Source organism: Cupressus sempervirens, chromosome 2, assembly GCF_028749045.1.
Source record: "Cupressus sempervirens isolate cs-2001-9-10 chromosome 2, ASM2874904v1, whole genome shotgun sequence".
NCBI lineage: Eukaryota > Viridiplantae > Streptophyta > Pinopsida > Cupressales > Cupressaceae > Cupressus > Cupressus sempervirens.
Window position 1 is genome coordinate 510426812 of NC_143119.1, and position 27108 is coordinate 510453919.

Genomic DNA, 27108 nt, shown 5'->3' on the forward strand with positions numbered 1-27108 from the left:
GAATATAGATTAGAAAAGTGACTTCTATCAAATAATGATACCTCAAGAGTATTATCATATAATAAAAAGTTATTATATCAAACATGGTACACAGCTTATAACTGGATTTTCCCTAGTCTCAGAACCACTTTTGAAAAAATAAAAATATCATAGTTGTGCAATGTCCTCCATCTAGAATGGGATTAAGCTTAGATACCAATCCTCTCCTAGAACATCTGGATACTGATGTGGGATACATTCTGGTGCTCTAGTGCTTTTAGATCCTGCCCGGATGTGCTCAGAAAGCACATTCCGAGCCTGTGGATGCTTGTGGAGGCACTGTGTCAATTATCCATATTTTGATTGATCAAGTTTGAGCAGTAGTTACTTTACATAGGTCCAACATTACAAATCAAAACATATGATCGATATATTGATTACCAAGATAATTGACACTGCATTTGTCATATTTCCAAATTCGTCTTGAGTGTAAGTTTAATAGAAAGAAATCTTCTGTAATTGAATTTCAAGAGATCAGTCCTAAATCATAAAGGATCTTGGAGGGGACATTACAATAGTATTAGAGAAATAATCCTGCAATGCTGTAAAGGATTTCATACAAACTAATCAACGCACCAGAGACAAAATAGCCATGGCAGACCAACTAATCCAAGAGTTAAGGATCTTCATGGAGTAAACCAATCAGATATTTGAGAGAACCAACCAATTAATACGTCAAGCCATCCAAAGCACAAACAATAGCAATTGTAATGAAAGATCCATTCCTAATCCAGGGAGAGATATTCACTTCAATCATTCTGAATATGAACAGTTGGTCCAAATCTCCATTCTTAGGCCAAGTATATTGCTTTTCTTTCCAAAAGACGAGCCCATAATAGAAGAGGAGGAACTAACCCCAAATAGTGTAGAACTTGCCTTGATGTATGCAACGTTAGAACCGGAAGACCAAAGACTTATCCTCCTTAAGAAATATTATTAGACCAAAACCATGGCAAGCAAAAATAGAAGAAAAAATCATGCTGCAAGAGACCTCAAAGCAAGAATAAGTAAAATGTCCCTACCATGTTTTGATGGATCAAGGAAGGACACCACTCAATCATGGGTCCCAAACCTTGATACATAGCTATCACTCAACGCCTAACTGAAGAGAATGCCATCAAGTTTTCCATTCTCCTTTTGATAAGGATAGCCCATAACTGGTGGCACCACAACATCATTACGCAAGACTATAAAATTGTCACCATTTATAGTGAATTTACTCAGAAAACTCATTAGTAGGTTTGACCAAAGACACACTAAGTAGTACTTCCAAGAGATAACCCATCTTAAACATACTGGAACTATAGATGAATTTGCAAATGAATTCCAAAGTTCATCCGTTATGGTTCTAGATCTATCCCAAAGAAGACTCATATATATGTTTATTAAGGGGATTTAAGATTCCATCAAAACTATAGTAAGTCTCTTGGAACCTCAAACCTTGGAAGAACAAATAAAAAAGGCCAAGAAGGTCAAATTGAATTCTTCAAGAGAAAGGCCTAAAAATTTTTCAACTAAGGCACACCATGAGTGTGAAGGGTCAAGAAACTATGATAAAGGAAGTGCATCCTATTTTTGCAATGAACCGTGGAGTAAAGGGCACCAATGCCAAGGCAAGGAAACACTCAAGCAAAAAGAGGAAATAATGAATGGAGGCTTATGTTTCAAATGCAAGCAGCCATGGGCATCAAGACATAACTGTGGAAAAAGAAATCAAATCTACACAAAATATAAGCAAGACTCGACAAAGAAATAGAAGTGCTGCGTAAGAAAAGAAGACATAATAAAGGGGTTCTCAACAACATCCAATCACTAAATCAAGTGGAAAATCAATAGAGTTCAATGAAATTGTTGTCCTCAATTTTGTATTCACAAAATTAGAAAATCCTACACAGGTTTCTCATGAATTCCTAGGGAATCTTCTCTACTTTTTGATGTTTTGAACAATGTTTAGTTATCTTTGAATTCGCCAAAGTATCATGTCTTTCGAATACTATTTTTGAAGGTTTGCGTCGAGTTTTTCCTTGTATTTCTTGCTATGACAAGTTTTTCTTCTCGAACTGCAAATGCTCGATTTTTGGCAACCTTCAAATCTTTGTTTGATTTGTTTTTGGTTCTATGTTCACCCTAGGTTTGTTGCATTTTAAATTCTGCTTGTTTCGAGCTATCTTATGCCTAAATCAGAGCTATATTTCAAGACATAATGAGGAATTAAGTAACCTATAGGTGGGGTTTTTGAGACTGATTGCAATTCTTCATTTCTTGTTTAAAATCCTACAATATGGAAACAAAAGTCCACCAAGGCCTCTTAAAGTCCTCTCAAGTGAACATTTTTTTTTTCAGTCATTACATGTCATCTTGGGTGTCATTGACTTGCAACGTGAAATCAAAACCCCAACATTACATATTTGCAAGGAAATATGTGAACCTTAATGAGATTTTAATGCATTGGTGGGATTTTTAAGTCTCATTACACACCTTCTTTTTGGGGCTAAAATGCTTGTAAAGATGATTTAAAAGCTCGTTATAATAAATAAGGGCATGAGAAGTGGCTTGCACTTCATGATAAAAAGCTTGTTAGTGTTGCCTGAAGGCAAAATTTAAAAGCATTACAAATGTATGTCGAGTTAAAAGGCCCATTTTTATTAAAAAAGCTGTTTTTAGACCATGAAACATCTTACAAAGGCATGTCTAAAGCCTCGCATATGTAATATGAAGCATAAAGTGCATTATGTGATGAGGAGTCACTATGTAAACTTGTAAAGGAATGTTTTGAGTTGCTAAACCATTTTAAAAACCTGTTGCCACTTCTTTTAAGCATTTTTGACTTGTATCATTGAGACAAAAGCCCGTCAATGGCATAGTCAAGCATTCTCATCTTTTTAACATATTTCAAAAGCCCACTGTTGTAGCATACAACATGCTTTTGGTCTGTGATTAGATAATCGAATCCCATCTTAGGCATAAAATGTAGATTTTGAAGGAAAAAGTTTGATTTTAAACTTGCAACAACAATTGTGAAGCCTGTCTTAGGGCAGTTTTAATCATTTACAGCTTGCTCTCTTCAACAAAAACTGTGTTTGTCTTCTATAGGCATCATTTTTCTCATCCATTACAATTTGGCTTGCACTCTAAAGAAAAAACCACCTTCTGCAAGTTTGAACAATTCATTTGAATGCTATTCTCAATCATTCCTTCTCTCATTCATGGTCATTTATCAAGAATTCATGGAGGACTAAGAATGCATTAATTTGGGAAGAGGATTTGGTCAAAATCTTTTATCAATATAACTACAAGTAGGAGATCGTTCCCTAGATCTGAAATCATCAAGATCTGGGGGCTTTTCTTCTTATTTTCAATAGCTCTTCCTCATTGAATTTGTAATTCTCAAGAAGAGGTATGCTTTCTTGTTTGAATTATTTTTGGTGCAAGCTAGGGCTTCTTTTGTATTGTTTTTGTCCATGTTTTGTATATATGTTTTTGTTTTTAAAAAACATTTTCAGAATTTTAGAGTCTTTGTATAAGAATATTGTTCCTTGACACAATACAAGTTCATCACCCAAATTACAATGCATGTTGCTCCCCAAATGATGCAAGTTGCAATGGAGAGATCTTCCCCTCAACAAAGGATTTCAAGAGTGTATATTTTTTGTACTTGAAAATGGAATTAAAAACCTTGTTTATAAGATAATCTTATCAAAAAGAGAGAGGCTTTTCCCTTGTAATTGGAATTAAAAAACCCACTTACAAGTATTTTCCAATTTCCAAGTACATTCAAATTCTCTTTCCAACCTATATGTGAAATTTAGAAAGCCATTTGCAAATAGAACTCCAACAAATATTTTCCAATTAGACCACCTTCACCCGTAATGAACTCCCGACTGCAACCGACTATTGGCTGCAACCACCTTCACCTGCGCTTCTTTGGCTTTTGCGTTGTTATTTCCACATGGTTTCTCTTATTGATATCTCTTTTTCTCTTCAGGCATTCAGGTGCCCTACCTCCTTCGTTTCACGGCTACTGTTTTGCTGGTTTTTCTTCTCCTGCATTTGTGCTCGGGCTTGCGTCCTCCATTTCGTGGTTTTATAGTTTTGCTAGATTTTATTCTACCGTGTTTGTGCTTGAGTTAGCGTCCTCCATTTCGTGCCTTTTGGGTGTGATGGATTACAGTTGTTCTTGCTTGAGTGTGACGGGTTTACCATTTTGCATTTTGTGATTTGCTTTGCCAGACCTATCCGCTTGTTACACTTGCATGCACACGAGTTTTGTGAAACTAAACAATACGCAGGTGTGTTTTTGGTTAGAACAGCTCTCTTTGATCATTCTAATTCTGAACTCCTCTACTGCTTGGTGTTTGTTCTCATTGGAGGGTTTGTTTTATCTCAATTTCAGTTCATTGTTTGAGGATGACTGCAAATGGTGATGCAAGCTCATCACAATCACAACCTTTGACCTACTAGAAGCTTTGTGATCGGGTTACTAAGATGGAAACAAATAATCAATTGCTCAGAGAGAGTACTGTCTTTGACCATGACAATTACAGAACTAAAACATGCCACAAGCTCGAATACCTCTTAGATCAAAGAATTCTCTGATACTTTTACTTTTGAAACTGTAGGTTTAGAGCAAGTACTATCGCTAACCGTGACAATTACATAACTAAAACATGCCATAGGCTTGAATACCTCTCAGATCAAAGAATTCCCTAATATTTTTACTTCTGAAATTGCAGGTTTAAAATCACATCTCAAATCCATTATCAAGCAATTTAAGGGATTAGATACAATCGAAGTATAGCAATCAGAAATTGCAGCAAAAGACTGCTCTCTGATTTCAAAAACTGAACAGAAAGTGAAATCATGGGCCTCTCTTTCCAACACTTCAACTGCTACTGCACCCTTTCTGAATCTGGATAAGATTGTTCAGGGAAATATTGAGGATGAATGTGTGAGACATGCTCATGAGCTCAACCTGAGAGTTCGTGGTCTCCCTTCCACTTCTGACCCTCTTTCTACTGGATGTTCTTTCCTTAGTGATCAGCTTGGTCTCTTTGACATTACATTGGATAAATGCTAGTTTGGCCATGGTGACATCATTTTCATTTGGTTTCTCACCTTTTCAAATAGGCTTCGTGCTCTCAGAGCAAAGAGGAATTGTTTTCTCTCCCTTCTAAGATTTTTCTAGATGAAGATCTCATGAAGGCTTAGGTTGCAGAGCTGAAACATGCTCGCGGTATTGTGGCAAAAGCTAGATAGGTTGAGAAATGGGCAGTTATTAGGAATCTCAAAACACTTGTTCGAGATTACCTCCCAAGTGGATGGGAAGCAAGACAGGCCTCCAAGACCAAATTATAGTCTCACCAGTAGTCGGACAAGAGGGAGACAACCACTTGTTCTCTTCTTGTTAACTGTTGGAATGGTAATGGTTCTCAAAGGCCATTACTCAGTCTCTTCTACGATGCAGTGGGGTCCGCTGATATACTTGTCAATGTTGTCATCGCTGAGACTCATGAGAGTCCCGTGTGTCCTCTTTTGGGGTTTACAGGTTATCAATGGTTATCTGTTTGTAGATAGGAGGTTTGTGCTTTTGGTGGGGTCCATGGGTCTGGTGGCATAGCTTGTTTGATTAGAGAAGATATTTTCAGTTGTACTTTTACTATCCATTCTGATACGTATGCCAGATTCATGTGGGTCCATATTGATCGTAAGAGTAATTGTCAAAGAGATTTCTTTATTGTTGTCTAGTATTTCCTGCTAGCTTCCTCTCATCATGCTATCCATGGTACTGAGGACAATGACCCTTATGTTGACCTATGCGAGAGTATCTTTCGGTTCGCTGATTTGGGGGACATCATCATTCTTGGTGATTTCAATGCGAGGACCAAAGAACTCTAGACTCCACTTTATGATCGATGCTCTGATTCTATCTGCTCCATAGAGATTGATCCGACTACTTTGGGACTTTAGCATATTTCTAATAATGCTCTTGGGCCGATTTCTTGTTAGGGTCGCCATCTTCTGCAGCTTTGTGAGTCCTCTGGTCTTGTGATCTTGAACGGTCTTCCATGCTTTCCTAGTTTTGAGCTCTTCACTTGTTGGCCTCATTGGAGGGGTGCTAGTGTTGTTGACTATGCCCTCACCTTTCCCTCCTTTATCCCCTTCATTCACAGCTTCATCATCTTACGCCTTCCTATTGCGGACCATGCTCTCCTCAGTATTGGCATTTCTTCGCACTTGTTGCCTCCTCTTCTGTCTTCTCACCTCTTTCCTCACACTACCCGTCCCCCAGCTTGCTTCCGCTTCCTTGACAATGACAATGAGCTCTTTTCCTCTCATCTCTCAAGGATCCTTAATCCTACGCGCTTTACTGATTCTAGTGAGACCTCCATGTTTGATTTGCTTGCGTCGACCATCTGGAAGACCATCCTTTCCATACCTCACCGCTCTTCACTCTCCCTTCGAAGAAAACGCTGTAATACATCCCCTATGAACCAATGGTTCAATGTTGATTGCAAAGCTTTCCAGCGCTCAATGCATTCTACTTTTGATGCTCATTCCCCCACTTTTTCTCACCTACGTGTTTCTTACCTCCATTTTCTTCGCAGTAGGAAACAATCCTTTATCGTGTTCTAGTGTAGATCCCTATGGTCCATGCTTATCCGCGACCCCTAGCTATTTTGGCGCACACTGTTTCCTCACTCTCACCCTCCATCCCCCATCCTTTACTTCAGCTCCGTTACCTCTCACACCACAACTCTTTATGACATTCCTAAGAAGCCTTCTATCCACCCTATTCCACCTCCATATTGTGATTTGTTCACCCTTTCTAACATTTACGAGGTCATCAGATCCATGAGATCCTGTAGAGCGACGGATGAGGAGGGGTTCCAGGTTGAACTCTTCAAGTTTGGTGCCTCGGTTTTGGGCCCCTATCTCTCTACACTCTTTAATAGAGTGGTTTGCACTGGTTTTCCGATTTCTTGGTCAAGGCATCTGATTTATCCGAGTCACAAGACCGGTCCTGTCTCTGATCTTGGTAATTATAGGATCATTATGATCAGACACACGTTTGCCAAACTATATGCCACAACCCTGAATGCTATGTTATCTAGTGAGCTTGACAAGAGAGGTTGTAGAGCTAGAGGACAGGCTAGTTTCTGCGCTAACTATCAGACCATGGATCACATTCACTTTATGGGCTATTATTGAGGAGGCTAGACACAATTCGGCAAAAGTATATTACTGTTTTTTAGATTTTTGCAAGGCTTTTGATTTTGTTCCTAGGATGGCTCTATTTTAGAGGCTTCATGTCATTGGAATTTCAGAGATGTTACTTACTGCTATCATGAGATTATACGAAACTATGGTGGGTAGATTTAGGACTCCAGAGGAATTCTCAGTTCTGATCCATAGCACCATTGGGGTTAAACAAGGCTGTCCTCTCTCCCTCACTTTGTTCAATTTGTATATTGACGAGCTTGAAGACTTCCTTCTGAAGTCCTCGCTCCCAAGGGATGGTTGCTACTTACACCAAGTCTTGATCTACATTTTTTTTTTTGCAGATGATATGGTTCTTCTTGCTTCTTCTCTAGAGAGTTTACAGAGGCTTCTTGATGGTTTGACTTCCTTTTGTGATCAGCAATAGCTTGTGGTTACCCTAGGTAAGAATCGGGTTATGGTCTTTGATTGTTTAAAGACCTCTCATCTTCACTTCTTTTAGGGACAGGAGATAGAAATTACATCTTATATGTATCTAGGAGTGAAGTTCTCTGGACCCCGCTTCACTATGAGACCGGTGATATAGTCCAGAGTTAGTAAGGGTATGGGTTCTCCTGCTATGCTTGAGAAACAGTGTTTCAGACACCATTTTCAAGATACCCTGTCCAAGTTATCCCTCTTTGACTCCCTTGTTGGCTGACTGTTCTCTATGGCTCTATGACTTGGGGCCCCCTCTCTCTTGGTTTCTGATTAGGCCTCGATCAAACAAGTACAAACTTTGTTTTTACGACGTCTCATTAGATGTCACAGGTTAACTCCTCATAATTCTTGCTGAGTTCAGTGCTCATCCCTTCAGTCTTGCGACCATTTTTTATTTGGTTTGGTTTCTTCATCGCCTTCGTGGTTTTGCGAATTTGGTTGGAGAACGAGATAGATACTCTTATCTGCTGTATAGAAACTGCGTGTTTTGATAGTTGTTCTCAAGCTCATTGCTGGTATGCGCAAGCATCTTCTCTGCTAAGGTTGATGGGGATTGATATTGACTGCCTCCCTCCTTATCAGTTCTCACTGAATGCCTCTGCTCATTTCCTCCCCTCTAGAAAAGAGTTAAATGAGCATGTAAGACTAGATATCTACAAACAATACATTATCACCAAATGGACTAACCCTCTTGGGGGGTTATATCCGAGGATGGCTTTCTATGCTGAGCATTTTATGTAGATCTGTTATGGAATTATTGTTCGTCCTAGTTACCTTTCTCGATGGTGGTATCATGCCCTGGATTTCTCTTTAGGGTCATCCACAGTTGGTTCTCACCATTTTCGGGCTCAGACCGACCATCAGATTGATAGCGGAGAAAAGATCTTTAAGCTGTGTACTTTAGCAGAGGTCGAAACAGAGACTCGCTTTATTTTCCATTGCCCTATCTTTTATGAGATTAGAGGGAGATTCTATTGTTTATTCCGAGACTTTTTCTATTTCAGCTTTCTTTGGTTACAGTGATCATCGATGTCTTGCGCTTTATCTTCAGGAGGACACCCTCTTGCGCGAGAGTACTTTATTGTCACTACTTCCTTCCCAACAAACCTTTTTGATCAGCTCATTATTGCCTTTTTCTCACCTTTATCTCCTTTACATAGTGTAAAAGGGTCGTTCAGTTCTACTAGTTCTACCAGTCATTCCAAGTCTATCAGACTCTATAGCAGTTTCTTACGTCAATGACACTCTTCTTCCAGGAGCTCACAGGGATAGATCAGGGCTCATGTCTACCCGCAATCTTATCCATCTATGACTGATTTCTTTTCACCATTGAAGGACTTCTAGTTTTTGCTTTGGCCTTTCTCTGTGCCTATATTTTCCTCTTCATGCTTTTTGTTGTTTGCTTTCTTGGACATCATTTGGTGCTCTTATGGTCTATTGTCTTGTTGTAATCTCTTAGTCCCATAGACCTTTTATGGTCTTTTCTTGGGCATTAATATTATTATATTATCTTATCTTATCCAGATGACTTCTAATAGGAATTAAAAACCCCACTTGCAAGTAAAAAGCCTTCCCACTTGTATATATATGCTTGTGCATCTCATCTCCATGCCAAACACTAGCATTTCATCTACTTGTAGTGCTCCAAAAAAACTCCTTTTCATCATTCCTCCCGCTTGAAAAGATGACTTCATTCACTTTTTCCCACCCTTTGTTGCTGAAAGGCCTTCCACTCATATCCTACATGCATACTCTTCTAGATCTACAAATTGATAGCTTGAAAGATCGTGTTATGTCTTTTTGGTAACTAAAGAATGACACAAAGCAAGAAGAATCACATGATGGGGCTATAGAAGGTGTGAATGAGTGATGAGAGCGTGTTAGATTGTGGTGACTGATCAGGAAAGTATTGTACATCATAAATTCTTTGGGGCTTGGGGTGATGAAAAAAAAATTGGGCCCTAATTTATCGGGATTTTGGGCCGATAAGTAATTATTAATTATAACCCTAAAGCGGTAAAAATACTTGTATAAAAAGAGCTTAGGGTTAGGGATTGTTTCATACTTGTGATGCGAAATTGGTTCTTGCAGCGGTATTGAGATGTAAGGGATTATAGATTGTAATCAGGTTGTAATTACTGGATTGTATTAATATTGGACTTGTTGTTTGGTGGACATAGCCCAAGGATTGGGTGAACCACGTTAAATCTTGGTGTCTTGTGTTCTTTTCTGTGTGATCTATTATTTTTTGATATTGGTTATATTTGCATGCAATTGATATTTTTCTATCCGTGGTTTAATCCTAACAAGTGGTATCAAAGCGAGGTTGTTTTCCAGTTATCCTCTATAGGAAAGTCTCACGGTTGAGGGGCAACGATGGTAGATGAGGATAAGCTCAAGGTTGATAGGTTTAATGGGTAGAACTTCCAATTATGGAAGATGCAAATGGAAAACTATCTGTATCAGAAGGATTTATGGAAGCCGTTAGAAGGCAAAGCCAAGAATCAGGGATATATGTCAAATGATGAATGGGATCTTTTGGACAGAAAGACACTTGGAAGCATTCGATTATGCCTAGCACCATCGGTGGCATTTAATATTACAAAAGCGAAGACAACATAAGAGTTGATGAAATCCCTAGTGACACTGTATGAAAAACGCTCCGCTTCAAACAAGATATTTCTCATGAAGCGTTTATTTAATATGAAAATGGCAGAAGGTGGATCTATTGCAGATCATTTAAATGAGTTTACTACTATTACTAGTCAGTTATCTCCTGTGGGTATCAATTTTGAAGAAGAAATTAGGAGTCTCTTGATTTTGTGTTCTTTGCTTGAAAGCTGGAATGGCTTGGTAATGATTGTGAATAATTCTGTTCCTAGATCTAGTACCCTAAAATATGATGATGTGATCGGTGTTATTTTGAGTGAGGAAACTTGTAGGAAATCCTCAGATGGATCTACATCAGGAAGTACTTTGAATGCACAAAGCAGGGGGCAGAACGGCTGAGAGAGGAAGTAATTTTGGAAATTGTGGAAAATCAAGAGGAAAGTCAAAGGGGAGGAGATCTCAATCAAGAGGACCGAATGACTGTTAGTACTGTGGGAAACCAGGTCATAAAAAGAAAGGTTGCTGGAATCAAAAGAAAAATGAAGGAGATAAACCAGATGGAGACAAGGAGGCAAATGTGGTAAGTAGCAAATCCAAATAGGATGCTTTGCTTCTGTTTTTAGAAAGTGTTGATGATTCATGGGTTTTAGATTCTAGTGCTTCATTTCATGCTACACCTCATAGAGTTATTTCATTGATTATGTCCAAGGGGATTTTGGGCTTGTTTATTTGGTGGATCATGAACCTTGTCAGATTGTTGGAAAGGGAAAAGTTAAGTTGTAGAATGGGAATCATTGGCTACTATGTAATGTCCCCGTTTTGGAGGTAATTTGATTTAATTAAGTTGTCCAAAATAAATATTAAAAGGTAACTTTATATTTAATTAATTTAGTAAAGCGACTTAAGTAAAATAATATATCATAAAGTCATTTAATAAAAATAAAATAATTTCTAGAAGTTTCTAGATTTTGGGCCAACCTCTTGAGGAAAAAGTATAAATAGACATCATGGGCCTCATTCTCATCATCCAGGAATTGATGATTGTTTGATGTGATTATTTGGTGGAGAAGCAAGCTAGGGTTTCAGCCATTGGAGGATCTTTGGGGACCGAAACCCTCATTGGTTACACAATTTTGAGGCTATGAGATACCAGCTGGATTATTGCTGATTGTGGACTTTACTTCAGAAGTCCAATCTTGTGCTTCACGGTGGAGATTATTTGAGTACAATAGTTGATGTATTATTGTACTTACAACAACTGATGTATTGTTGCATTTGATGGAGAAGTTACTTCAGCAACTAATGTATTGCTGAGATTGATTATGTTATTGAGCAAGATCATTACAGACCTTCATAATCTGCTGTCATGGAGGTTGATCAGCCTATGTGAGTCTCATGTTTTTTCTCATACCTTTCGATTGAGGAGGTCAATCACTCTGAGTATTGTTACATTCAATTCCTATCGTCGAGACAATCATTTTAGGGGCAAATTGGAAGGCGTTTGGTGCTGCAATTAATTATCTAAACTTTTGCTAGGCAAGAATAGGGGCAGCAGCTTGAGTATTTCGATTTGAGCTTGGAAGGTGCCTATCACATTGGATTTTTATTATTTCTTCATCAGCAACATTGGGCATCATCATTACCAGGTTCTTTTTGCATTCAGTAAGTAGTTTGCATTGCATTTTAATTGCTGCCATAAGCGAATACTCAGAAAATCAAATTTGACACTATTGTCAAACAATTGTAAACCAAGAGTCTTGACCAATTCATAGCATCATTGTAGTAGACATTTTATTGCAAAGAAGGAGATATAAGTTGTTGGTCAACTACTATTGTAATTGAATATGTTATTGCCATTCATGATCAACTTATTAGTTTGCATGCCAATTGTTTGTCAAAATGTCAATTGGCTGTAGGTTCTCTTTTTTGGCATAAATAATGTTATAATTATGCATACCAAATGTTTGTTAAAATACCACTTGGCTGTAAGTGCATAAATGTCATCTTAGGTTGCATCCAAAGTGTTTGTCATAATTACTAGTTGCTGTAGCTGCATATTGCAAGTAGTTTCAGTCAGATATATGCATTGAATATTGTTAAAATAAGTTGCATATTCATGTTAAGTCATTGTTTAGTCAATTTAGAGTCATTTGTAAACATTTTCATTGATGCTAATTGAAGAAAAGAGTCATTAAAGCAAACTGAAATGTTATATCAGTCATATGACTCTTATATGTGAAGTGTTTGACGAAATTCTTTGAGCCTTCAATCAGCATTTTAAGGTCAGATTTGAGCAGGGTCATTACATATTACATGAGGTAAGACATGTTCCAAGGCTGAGTAGGAATTTAATTTCAGCAGGGCAACTCGGTGATGAGGGTTGTGTAATTACTTTTAATGATAAAAATTGGAAAGTTTTAAAAGGTTCACTTGTAGTCGCAAAAAGTGTGAAAGTAGGCACCTTATATCTTTGTACAGGTCATATTGTTCTTTCTAATTTAATTATTTCAGAGAAAAATAAAATTTCAGGAACAATTGTTGCAGTTGAGCAGGGAGAACAAATAGCTGTTATGAATTCTGATACAGCACTGTGGCACAACAGACTTGGGCACATGAGTGAGAAAGGAATGAAAGTACTTCATTCAAAGACAGTTTTACCAGGTCTAAAATGTGTTAATATGGATTTCTGTGAAAGTTGCGTGTATGGAAAACAAAAGAGAGTGAGTTATGTGAAGACTGGGAAGGAAAACAAAAAGAAGAAATTAGAGCTTATGCATACCGATGTATGGGGACCGACTCAGGTATCTTCACTTGGTGGCTCTCATTATTATGTTACTGTATGGTTTTATTTCCTTAGACAAAAAATCTGATGTATTTCAAACTTTGAAGAAATGGAAATGCTTGATTGAAAATGAGATTGGTAAGAAATTAAAATGTCTCAGATCTGATAATAGTGGTGAGTATTGTAGTCATGAATTTGAAGATTATTGCTCCACTAGTGGTATTCATAGACAAAAAACTGTTCCAAGGACTCCACAGAAAAATAGAGTGGCTGAACGTATGAATAGGACTATAATGTAGAGCACAAGGAGCAAGAGGTTGCATGTTGGGTTGCCCTTACACATGTGGATGGAGTTGTCAATACTACTGTATATTTGATTAATAGAAGTCCCTCTACTCCTTTGGGCTGTGGTATTCCAGAGGAAGCATGGACTAGTAAGAAGGCGAGTTATTCTTTTCTCAAAACCTTCAGTTGTGAAGCATTTGCTCACATAGATTCTGAAAATATAATCAAGCTAGAAGCTAAGTCAAAGAAATGTGTATTTGTTGGATATGACATTAATGAGTTTGGTTATAGGCTTTGGGATTTTGAAAATCATAAAATTGTAAGAAGCAGGATGTCATATTCAATAAGAAAGTGTTGTACAAAGATCTGTTGCAACAACATGAGAAGAAAGAAGATGATTATGTAGTGCTGGATGATACTCCAAAAGCTGATGTTCTAGCAATTCCTCATGATGTGCAACAACTGCAACAACAAATACCACACACACTTGTGAATGTTAGACGGTTAACAAGGCAAATTAGACCTCCACAAAGATTTTCTCCCTCTTTGTATTCTATTTTACGTACTGATGCTGGTGAACTTGAAAGTTATGATGAAGTTGTGCAGGTGGATACTAAGATTTAGTGGGAGTCTACAATGAAAGACGAAATGGACTCTTTGCTGAAGAATAAGACATGGGATTTGTGCAAGTTGCTTGCAGGTAAAAGAGCTTTACAGAATAAGTGGGTTTACAGGTTAAAAGAAGAGGATGGAGGTAAGAAAAGATTTAAAGCCAGATTAGTTGTAAAAGGATTTGCCTAGAAAAAAGGAATCAATTTTGATGAGATATTTTCTTTTGTTGTTAAAATGACTTCTATTCATAGTATTTTAAGTCATGTGGCTACTGAAGATTTGCATTTAGAGTAGCTTGATGTTAAAACAACCTTTGTTCATGGTGATTTGGATCAAGAGATATATGGCTCAGCCACATGGATTTGCGGTCAAAGGTAAGAAGAACTTAGTGTGCAAATTGAAGAAAGGTTTATATGGCTTGAAGCAAGCACCTCGGCAATCATATCTGAAATTTGACAATTTTATGCATGCGCATGGCTATAGTAGGTGTCATTCAGATCATTGTGTTTATTTTACGAGGTCGGATGATTATAGCTACATTATTTTATGTTTATATGTTGATGATATACTTGTAGCTGGGTCTAACATGGATCATATTAAGGGGCTAAAACACCAATTAGCACATGCATTTGCTATGAAGGATTTGGGGGCAGCAAAACAAATCCTTGGTATGAAGATTTGTAGAGATAGGAAGAACAGGACCTTGACGCTATCTCAGGGTGATTATGTTGAGAAGGTGTTGCAACATTTCTCTATGGAGAATGCTAAAGCTGTCAGCACACCTTTACCTGGTCATTTCAAGTTGACTAAGGAGATGTGTCCCAAGACACAAGAAGAGGAGGATAAGATGTCAAAGGTACCCTATGCTTTAGTTGTAGGAAGTTTGACGTATGCTATGGTATGTACCAGACTAGATATTGCACATGCAGTGGGAGTTGTTAGTAGGTATATGAGTCATCTAGGAATTGAGTATTGGAATGCAGTCAAATGGATTCTTAAATATTTGAGAGGAACATCCAATAAGTGTTTACACCTTGGGGGCTCTACTACTGATTTACAGGCTATGTTGACTCAGATTTGGTAGGAGATATTGATACCAGGCGAAGTATTACAGGTTATGTCTTTACTGTTGGTGGGGTAGCCATGAGCAGGGTTTCTAGGTTACAGAAGATTAATGCTCTATCCACTACAGAGGCAGAGTATGTTGCTGCTACAGAGGCAACCAAGGAGATGATATGGCTTCAATTCTTCTTGGAAGAATTGGGACATCCTCAGAAGGATAATTATTTGTTCACAGATAGTCAAAGTGTCATTCATCTTGCAAAAAATTCAGCTCTGCATTCAAAGACCAAACACATATAGTTGCGGTACCATTTCATTCGGTCAGTTTTGGAAGATGGACAGTTAAAGCTGGAGAAGATACATACAAATAACAATCCAATAGATATGTTGACAAAGGTAGTACCAAGGGAGAAGCTGAAATCCTCTTCAGCTTCGGTTGGTCTTCTAGACTGAACATGAATAAAAGAACAGCAGAGTCTAGGGTGGTTTGATCCAGTGGGAGCCTCATGGCGTAGTAGCATAGCTACAGAATCAATCTCCAAGTGGGAGATTGTCATTTAGTATGGAGCCTGATTAGTCCCCAAGTGGGAGATTGTTAGATTGTGGCGACTGATTAGGAAAGTACTGTACATATTTCATAAATTCTTCATTGCTTCGAAAAAAAAATTTGGGCCCTATTTTATTGAGATTTTGGGCCGACATGTAATTATTAATTATAACCCTAAAGCGGTAAAAATACTTGTATAAAAAGAGCTTAAAAAAATTTTGGGCCCTATTTTATTAGGATTTTGGGCTGACATATAATTATTAATTATAACCCTAAAGCGGTAAAAATACTTGTATAAAAAGAGCTTAGGGTTAGCGATTGTTTGATAGGTGTGATGTGAAATTGGTTCTTGCGGTGGTATTGAGCTATAAGGGATTATGGATTATAATCAGGTTGTAATTGATGGATCGTATTAATATCGGACTTTCTGTTTGGTGGACGTAGCCCAGGGATTGGGTGAACCACGTTAAATCTTGGTGTCTTGTGTTCTTTTCTGTGTGATCTATTATTTTCTGATATTGGTTATATTTGCATGTAATTGTTATTTTTCCTGTCTGTGGTTTAATCCTAATAGGGCGAAGGAGAGAAAAGAATTCTTTCAAGACAAAAATGGTTATCAAACATGAAAAGGTACTTTCCCAGTAACAACTAGTATGATCATAGTTCTGAGACTGCCCATGAGTCGAGCAAGTATCCTGAGTTGAAGAGTCGAGTCAGCCCTGCCAGGTCCAATATGACGAGCCGAGTTAGCCTCGTTGATTTCAATATATGATAGCAAAAGGCTGAAGACAAGGGTAAATCTTCATAAAAATTTCAAGGGTTTTGTCTCTTTGCCCAGTTACTGCCAAGTCATGGCCAAGTTCAAGCGGGTCCACGAGTCAAGTTACCCTTGCCGAGTTAAGGTTGAGTCCGAGTCTGAGAACTTTGATTATGATACAAAACAACCAAGGATGCAAATTCAAGTTCCAAATTAAGATGCCTCCACCAAACTTGATTACTTCAAATCATGGAGTATCTTGTAGCAGCATGGAGATCATACGAAGGATGATGTAATAGAAGTTGTGTCTTGTTAGACAGACAATTTATTTTCATTAGACATTTTGTAACTTTTTTATTGACAAATTAATTGTAGTTGGGAACAAGTTGTATACAGGGGAATCTTCACCCATACAGTGACTACATGTAATCAGATTGCAAATGCATTAGGTCTCATAATCTTGAATAAGTTACTAGGTTTTTGAATGCGTCAAAGATGTTAGGGTTTCCCCTTCTTTCTCTATCTTATAATGCCACTCCTTGCCTATATAAAGGAGTGGCTTTGTAAATGAATATTAAATTTATGATTAAAATGGTATAGTAATAGCTATTTGCAGATTTTAGGAATACTAATTTACTTTAATTTTCTTGCAGATGATAATTAGAGTAGAGTCGATCGGAATTACAAAACTACTGAAATTGTCTATCAAATTTGAATGTATATGTTTTGATCTCTGGTCCGATGTTGCCGATCTTGAGAGATAATGCATTTATTGATTTCAATAATTATCTCCTCCATTTTGGCTCTGATGTATAAAGTCTTCAAGAGACATGTTATGAGCGGACATGTCCGCTCATGATATGTCTTCCCATGAAGAGACACAAAGGTTCATAAAAATATCTCTAACAGGGTCAATCCTAATTAGATGTAATTATGCATTAAACAAACTTTATTTATGAGACCTCTGATCTAAATAAACTACAAAGTATTATATGCTCGATGCAATTAAGGACATATATGATCAACACTTTGATTGATCTAGCACAATAGATCATATACTCGACCTTCAAGAGATAATCTCGAAGTGCAAGCTTGGTATACATTACTTATATGCGGTTTTGATTAGATGCAAGGATTCTTCCAAGGTGGATGGATAATTATTCTGATTTGGCACAGGTATTATGTACAAGAACAATGAACTGACATCCACTTTTTTTTATTCACGTGATCCTTGCATCCAACCATTATATATCAACACTCCCTCTTAGCTAGAGAAGAAAATTCCCTCTTACCTAGAGAAGAAAATTAAGTGTACATAAGTTTATATATCACTTGATCTAGTGATATCAAGGAATATAGAGAACATCAAGTCACATGACATTGTTATATCCTAGTTATGGTATGTGCACTGACATCACGTCTCATGGTGTCTACCATAGCATATCATGGCACGTCCACGAGTATTATGTCACATAATATCCACCATGATTATCTCATAAAGAACATAATGAGATGCAATAGATATCAAGTCTCACGATATAAATCAAAATGTTCAAGAGATACTACCTATGATGACATGCATACAAATATCAAATCACATGATATTCGTCGAGATAGTGAACATTGTAAAGTCGTCACCATACAATGTTGAATACAAGTGTACATTATCAGAAAGATCGTCATCTTTCACTAATGTACATAGGGGCCCGATAAAGTCATAGTATCATACATATGACAAATTACACATTAAACATCTTTAAAATAAATAATAGTACAAATAATACAATTTTGAGACTTAGTCTCACTAAATCACATTTCAACCATACGAAGTTTCTTTTTGAAGTATTCAACTTTAACTCTAGAGAGGGGCCAGAATGTTTGTTGTTTGATCACTTGCACTAATATACTCCAACTCGATCGCACTCCTTTCCACCATATCTCTCACATAGTGAAAAGGAATCTCTATATACTTAGATTGATCATGGAACACTAGATTCATTGAGAGCTTGATACAACTTTGATTATCATAGTGTACGGTAGTACACTTAAGGGGCCCACCAAATAGTCCCACAATCAACTTTATGAGCCAAACTCTTCTATTATGCTTCCGTAGAACTTTGTGCTACTGAAGGCCATTTCCTGCTTATCCAAGTAATCATGACTAATCCCAAAATGAAGGAACATCTTGATGTGCTCTTTCGATCAATCACACTTCCTTCCTAATCTGAATTAGAGCATCCTTGTAGATCTAGGTCAACTTTGTTATATTTGAGACCCTATCGAATAGTACCCTGTAGGTACCTTAGTATATGTTTAGCAGCAACAACGTGTATCTCCTATGGTTGACACATAGACTGACTCAAAGCAGGCCAAGCGTTAACCAGGTACATCAATGATCTGATAATTTGTCTATAAAGGGTAAGATCTATGAATCTAGATTATGTCGTTGTCTCTTTTAACTTATGTAAGTTGGTTTACATGGATCTACAATTTAACATCCCAAATCTTTTCAAAATATCAATAGTGTATTTTCCTTGATTTAAAATAATACCATCAGGTTTCTACCAAACTTCCAACCATAGGAGGTAGTGTAGAATACCCAAGTCCTTCATGTCAAGTTTTGATACTAGGTCCCTTTTACATTGAACAATAAGATGATCCTCTCTTGCAATTAGTAGGTCATTGACATAAAGGATCAATATTAACATTACCTTTAATAATTCTAAAGTAGACATTTAGGTCTGCATCATTCTCTGAAAATCCCAATCCCATAAAATAGTCATCAATTCTTTCATACTAGGCTCGGGGAGCCTATTTAAGTCCGTACAGGGCTTTAAATTTGCATACATGAGATGCTACATTATGAATCACACACCCTTCAGGTTGTTCTAAACAAACTTCTTGTTTGATAGTCCCCGTTCAAGAATACAGTTTTCACATCCATCTAGTGTATCTTCTGACCTTTAGCTGATTGATCTGATAGAACTAGACGTATATCTGGCAATAGGTGCAAATGTCTTCTCGTAATCAACACCTTCCTTTTGAGAGAACCCTCTAGCAACAAAATGTGCTTTGTGCTTCTCTATACTACCATATACAACATGTTTAATTTTGAAGAGCCATTTGGAAGAGACAACTTTCTCTTTAGGCACAAGTACTATATCTTAGACATCATTTTTCAAAATGGATTGATACTCTTTTGTCATGGCATCTTTCCAAACTTTATGTTTGAGAGCTTCTGTTACACTATTAGGTTTTGAGTTTATGATTTCATTCATTAAGGCCACATAGCTCGAGAATTTGTTAGGTCTCTTACTTTCTCTAAAAGTTCCTTTGGGTGCTACAAAGTTTTCAACTTCCTCAACAATTTTTCTAGCCCAAGGGGTCTTTTCTTATTGTTAATGATTTGATTTTCCTCTTGATGCTCCCTCTAATTCTCAAAATCGGGCTGGTTTTTGTTGGAGGTTTCTTCTAGATACTCCCTCTACAGCTTAGTAGTAGGGTTTTCCTCCATCCTTGAGGGTGAATTTTGAATTTCCTACTCATTTGAGTTCTTGACTCAATTCTATTTGTCCTTGTCTAGGTATGTAGATTCAGTAGGCTTTTGAGGTTTCACTGTAGCCTATAAATATTCCTTTCCTCCTAAAAGGTTCTAGTTTTGACCTCTTCTCTTTGTGAACATGAATCTACGTAGGGCAATCAAATATCCTTAGATGGCTTATATTAGGTTTTAGGCCAGTAAAAGCCTATTCAAGGGTTTTGTTATCAAGATGTGAGTGGGGACATTTGTTTTGGATGTAAACGGCTGGCCTTGATGCTTCTACCCAAAATGAGGTATCTATGTTTTGATCATATATCATTGATTTTGCAGCCTCCACAATAGTTATATTTTTCCTATTAGCCACTCCATTTTGTTGAGGATTATAGGGTACAATAAACTCCCTCTTAATCCCGTCATTAAGAAAATTCTTTGAAGAATTCTGAATTGTACTCTTTCCCATTATCAGTTCTTAGTGTTTTAATCTTTTGAAAGGAGTTTTCTGTTGAGACTCTGAACTCCTTGAACCTTTTAAGGATCTTTTATGTCTCTTTACACTTAAGAAAGTAGATCCAAGTTTTCGTGGAGAAATCGTCTACAATAATTACATAATATAGGGCAACTCCCATTAGGGGGCAGATATAGGTCCACATAGGTCAGAGTGGACTAATTCCAATATATTTTTAGTTTTGCTCAAACTATTTTCAAAAGACCCCTTGGTGTTTTTCACCAAGGCACATCCTTTACATGTCCCACTATGATTTGGATTTAGTTTGGCCAAACCTATCACCAATTTTTCCATGGAGGTTACAGATCGAAAGTGAATATGCCCTAATCTTTGATGCCAGATCTCATTGAAGTTAGAAGTTTCATGAATGAGTGCTTGTTTGGATTCAGTGCAAAGTTTGTATGGGTATCCTTGTCTTATACCTATAGTTTTAGCTTTCTTACGTGCAAAGTTCTTTGGTCATACCGGAACTTTCCCATCCATGAAATCAACCCTATATCCATTATCCTCTAGGCCAGATATTGCTACTAGGCTTCTTTCAATTTCATATACAAATAGTACATCTTTTAGTTGGATAGTGATACCTAATCCTAGTTTAATGGTACAAGTTCCACCCCTTTTATAGGGTTTGCAGAACCATCCCCAATGGTTACTTCGTTAGTTCTTCCACCATAGTACTTAGATGTTCTCAAAATCTAGTGATATGTCTCGATGGTCCACTATTAACCACCCAAGTGTTGAATTTGTTTGATACATGATCTAATAGTGCCAAATAGAATAAGAACTTCTCAGAATCTTCTTCCGTATTTGATTTTCCAACTTTAGCATAGGATGCTTGTTTCTTTGTGCTGTCAAGGCATTTGACAACATGGTCTCCAAATTAATCACATCTAAAGCATTGAACTTGCGAAACATCTCTTCTTTTCTTGGATGAACCCTTTCCATCAAAATTCCTTTTCCATTTGAAGTTCTTCTTTCGTTTGTTATGTGTATTTGTGTTAAGGACATGCATATCCCAATCTATAGATTTTTATTTGTTTCCTTTTGACATCTATCTAGTTTCTTGTTGAAGGTACTCCGATCTTAACTTCAATTTCAAAAGTTTTGGTCTCGCACTTGTACAAATGACTCCCACAAATTTAGTATGCCACCTAGGGCTATTAGAAATAACTCTTTGCTCTTGATTTCGTATCCAATAGATCGCAATTGATCCCTTGGTTTGGTTATTCTCATGAAGAATGCATTAATGGATTCTCCTTTGTTCACACTTATGTGATTCATTTTCCTTTCGAGTGCAAGGGTTCTTCCAATATTATCTATTTCAAATGTGCTCTCAAGAAGTTTGAACATACGGTATGCAGTATCTTATTTTTCTAATATAGGTACTATATGATCCCTGACCACATCTACTATTAGTGTTGCATCCCATTTTTTGGGCTTAAATTTAAAAATGTTAATATACCCATTGAGGGTTCATGTGAAGTCAGTTGGCAAGTAAAATTAGTTATGATCATGTGAAATGGTAAGATGGTTAATCGTTATAATTTCATATGAAGATCGCATGTTAGTTGATCGTTATGATGTTATTTTGAAATCTTGAATGTTGGTTATTCATCATAAATTCATGGGAAGTAAAATAGTGATTAGTCACTATGGTGGATATGAATAATAACTTGTTATAGTAATTGTGATTATATTGAGGAATATTGTTGTCCTCAATTTTGGCTTCACAAAATTGTGACAACCATGTGTAATTTTCTTATGAATTCGTAAGTGCATCCTCCTTGTTTTAATGTGTCAATAAGGTATCATGGAACAATTTGTTATCCCTAAATTGTACTCTATGTGATCCTATCTCTACGTTCATTTCAAAGGTTTTTGTCGAGTTAAATCCCAAATTGTTTGCTAGTAAGATTTTTTCTTCTTTGACTGCAAATAATCAATTTTTGACAAACTTTTGCATCTTTTCCTAGTTTCTATTTAAGTTGTAAATAGTTTTTAGTCTTGTTTTTGCCTTAGGTGAACAGCACTTGGAATTCCGCTCATTTCAAGCTAACTTAAGTCAAAATCGGACTTGTCTAGCTCAAGTTATAAAGAAAACATGGACTTTTTTCGGACAATAGCATATCTCAATTAAAAAAATCATAAAAGTGGGTTTTTTATTGGTAATTGCATGATATAACATTATATTTAATATCTAAAATGGATTTTGTAATTCAATTTGAAATTTCAACTCATTCCGAGTTGCTTTGACTAGAGTTTTTAATGTTTTATGAAAATAGCCTATTTCAAGACTATTTTCATGTTACTAAATAAAAAAACTATAGTTCGATATTAAATTTAATTACACTTAAATGCACCTAAAGTGGGGTTTTTATTACTCATGCCATATAGCAACATGCAAATCATTGTGTCAAAACCCACTTCCAATAAAATATAAGTCCCAACATTAATTTAAATGGACATTTTCAATGCAATAACACATTTTGATGTTTTAAGTGAGGTTTTAATATGCATTTGCATATATAAAAATTATTAAACCAATGTAGTTGACAAATTATAACCCATTTACATGTGTTTTCACATGCTTAAGCTTATTTTATATATATTAATGCATCTAAAAGGAGTTTTTCTAGCCCACTGCAGATACATCTTTAAAATTACCACTTAAGTGGACCATTTAAATAAAATCGCATGTTTTTATAACATGTAAATATAGAGATCGACTCCCTGCACAATCATCCTAATATATGGCCAACTCCCCAATCAATAAGTTGTTGCTATTGGGCGGGCTATTCTATCTCCAATAAATAATTGGAGAGGTTCTCAAAGATAATAAGAATAATGAACTACTTTAAATAAAGAGGGTAGAGGGAATTAATGAAATGAACCGTGCGCATGTTACGTATAGAATCACGACAGAAAAGGGATCCAATAATAGTGTCGTGGGCAACAACCCTACTATTATATGCAAAGGATGGGCCCCTACCATTATATAGGGAGTTACTTTAGAATAATAAAATGCTTGCCTATCAATTCAATGGATACCTACTGGTTCATTGAGGTCTACTATTTGCCAGGGGGAGCCCTACTAAGGTTAGTTTTCACTTAACTTAGACAAAAGTGGCAATTTTGGACCCAACTGCATGTGTATGTGATATTTAAAAAAAACATTTCACTTAGCCTAAGCCAAAGTGGCATTTGTTTTCCCAACTGAATGGATATTTAAATGTGTTTTCATGTCTTAAAACCACATCAAGGCAACGAGGCGATTATTTTTTGCTCAATTGTATGTCTTTCAAATATATGTAATTGATCACCAAAAGTGCGTTTAAGTGACTTTTAAAGCCTTATAACTCAAAGTGGCAATTTTTGGCTTGATTACATGTATTTTACAACATGTAAATGGTCTCCAAAAGAGCATTTTGCACCAAGTCCATGAAAAACACGAAGTGGAGATTTTATGTCCTATTGCATGACAATTAAAATATTTTTTTGCTCTCCCAAAATGTGTCTAAAGGCAGCATTTGAATGCAACAGGCTTAGTGGCGATTTTGGAGCACATTGCATGCATTATAATATATGATATGCACAAGGAAATCTCGTTTTTAACTTGCAGTGTGCATTTGGAGTGTTTTTTGGCACATTTTTCACATCCAAACATTCCAAAAAAGGGCGTCTATGTATTGATAACATAATGGCATATGTAATTCAGCAAAAAAAGTCCCGCTTTATACCAAAAAAAAAAAGGCATTTTTGGGTATTTTTTGCAAGTGGCAATTTTGGGACACATTGCATGTCACATACTACATGCATTCGGTAAAAAACAACCCATCTAGGGCACATTTTTAGCCAAAAACACTGCATTTCTTCATGGATATTGGCTTCAAATCACTCCAAGAAGTCCAGGGCATGTATTTCCGTTTCCAAATTTTTCTTCATCATTTCCAAGCTTAAAATGATGCCCTAGACACCATTTTTGAATGCATTTGCATATGGCATTGACCTTGTCAAAGTTCGTTGCATGTTTTGGACATTTAATCTCTCTATCTCAACATGTCCAAATTCGAACCTTGACTATCCCTAGTGTTTGAATTTTGAAATCTATATGTGTCTTGCGATATTAAACAAATCTTAATTCAAAATCTCTTAGATTTATTTTATGATTTGTCGAAGATTTGAAGAAGACTTGTTATTTTGTGGTTGGTGGAGAGAGGAATGTTTTTCCCTTATTTTCCTTAAGGCATTTTGGTCTTGTTGAATTTCTTATTGCAAGTCTTTAAATTTCCATTTTCAGATTTGCATGTTTCTGTATATTTGTTGCTCCTTTTCCTTCAATCTAGTTCTCTAAGTTGCATGTGCAAGGTTTCATTTACTTGCATATGCAGTAGAGGTAAACTCCCATTCTAAGGAAAGACAAGTTCTTCATTTCCCCTCATGAGAATACAGTTGTAACTCCCACCATCATGCATATCATAAACCTCCATATGGTTGCCCTATGGTTGAAAGTATTTCCTACATGCTTTCCGGATAAAACATCATGAATTGCATTTCTAAAAGTGTGATATGCTTCTCATATGTTACCCAATTGCTACTCATTCGTTCTTCATTTGCATAACTTAAAGCTTGTTGTTCACATGTTTATTTAATCACCAAAACCCCATTTTTGGGTTTTTCTACCATATAAGCACATATTTTGAGCTTAAAGGCATTTACCCATTTGCTGTTTCAAAAGTTTCCAGCCGTATTCCATATGCAATGTTACCAAAACAGCCCCATTTCTAAGTTTCCCCCCATTTAAAGAGATGGTTTTATGCATGCAAAGAAGAAAGGACATGAAACAAGCATGATCACATGATTAAGCCTACAAGGAGATGAAAGAATGATTACAAGTATAGAATGCTTTCAAACTTAAAAAAGTCGATGAACACTCAACGGAACAATCAAAGTTGCATATTCATATTCTAGTTCGAGATGCTTCCACTGAACCTGACCACAACAATCGCAAAACATTGGGCGTGTTGTAGCAGCATGAAGATCAATAAAGCTTGATGTAATAGAATTTGTGTCTTGTAAGGCACTTAGAATATTATTTGTAACTGACATATTACATGTGATGGAAAAACAAGATGTAATTGCATGTGATAGTATCACATGCAAAGTTGTAACATGTAATCAAGTTTCAATCGCATTAAGAAGGCAACTTTGAATTAGTCAAATTCGTTAGTTAGGAAATTGTCAGAAAATAAGTCAAGGTGGTTGAGGATTTCCCCTTTTTCCTCCACCTTTCTCTCACCCATTTTCCTATATAAAGGAGAGAGCTGATTGTAAATAATCATCTTTTGGAAAGGCAAGAAAATTATGTGAATTTGTAAGTGCGCTGATAAACCAAAATAGTTTACTGTCAGATCATTCACTGCTACTAGGTATAGGTATGCTTAACCAACTGCTACAAGATCTTATACTGGACAAGCTGTTATTGGTGGTGCTGCTGGATCCCCATATAGATAGAGACTTGTTTCATATATGTCAACGAATGCTTGGGCAAACTACCCTTGCTATTGTAGCTTATGGCTATGGGTCTAAGACTTTGTGCTTGGATGGAAATTTAAATTGCTTTCAATAAAAGAGGCAACTTGTTTTCAAACTTTGTGTTGATTCAAGGTGTTATGCTATGATATTTTCTGGATATTGATTGTGAATTTTGGAGCTTCCCTTAAAAGGGATTTGAATTTAATTGCAGATTTTGAGACGCCCTATTACATTCAGAGCTAATTTGAACTTTTGAAGACTTTGTGCTGCAAGAAGACAAATTCTAATAGATAGTAGTAGCTGTAATCACTTAAGATTTGAAGACTGGGATTCAATTATAAGTGTTCTTATTGAATTTGAGATGATCCAATAAGACACTTTGTGCCTTACTGGTTATTTTGCTTGACTCTTGATTCAAGACAAATGCAAGAGACTTTAGGTTCCTATTTTTGTTTCACAAAATATAAAAAGTAAACTGCTACCCCTAGTGTTGGTCTTATGTTAATTTCAAGGTCACTGGTATTATCGTAGCAATAAGGCCCTTTTTGTTAAATTGGAAAGTAATAGTTGTATGCAAATCATTCTTGAAAAAAGAGAAATTGATCAAGAGAACCATCCTTTTTGTAACTTCAATTAAATTATTGTTGAAACCACCTATGGTACGAAGGGAACCTCTGTGATGTTCCCAAGTGCAAAGGCCAAGTAACAACCAAATTGATGGTCGTACAAAAGCCTAGGGTGGGGGTCGTACGGTGTGTAGGTCACAGTAGTGGCTGTATGGAAGCTAAGTAGTGGTCGTACGTAAGCTGTATTATGGCCGTACGGTGGAAAGAGGGGCAAGGTGTATGGTTCAAAAGGCTGTATGGTGATCAAATAGGCTGTACAATGGTTAAGGATGATTGTAGGATGGTTTATGTTAGCGTATAATGGAAGGGGAGGGATGGCTGTAGGGTAAGACGTACGGTGGATTGGTAGAAGACGAAAGTGATGTATAGAGGTGTGGGTGGAGGGTGAAGGCCATATGGCCAAGGAGGAAGTAGTTACAGAAATGAGAACAGGTTGCATGGTTAGATATCTGAGTCCAACTATGAATACACTCTTGTTCATACAGAAACACAAAAGATTTACATGAAATCCA

General features: G+C 36.7%; 1 protein-coding gene across 2 annotated transcripts in view; it reads right to left on the reverse strand.

Moving 5' to 3' along the window:
• The window catches only part of LOC149573218 (pleckstrin homology (PH) domain-containing protein), a 380091-nt gene that overhangs the window by 75368 nt on the left and 277615 nt on the right, over positions 1-27108 (reverse strand). The gene's annotated exons all lie outside the window — the stretch shown is intronic.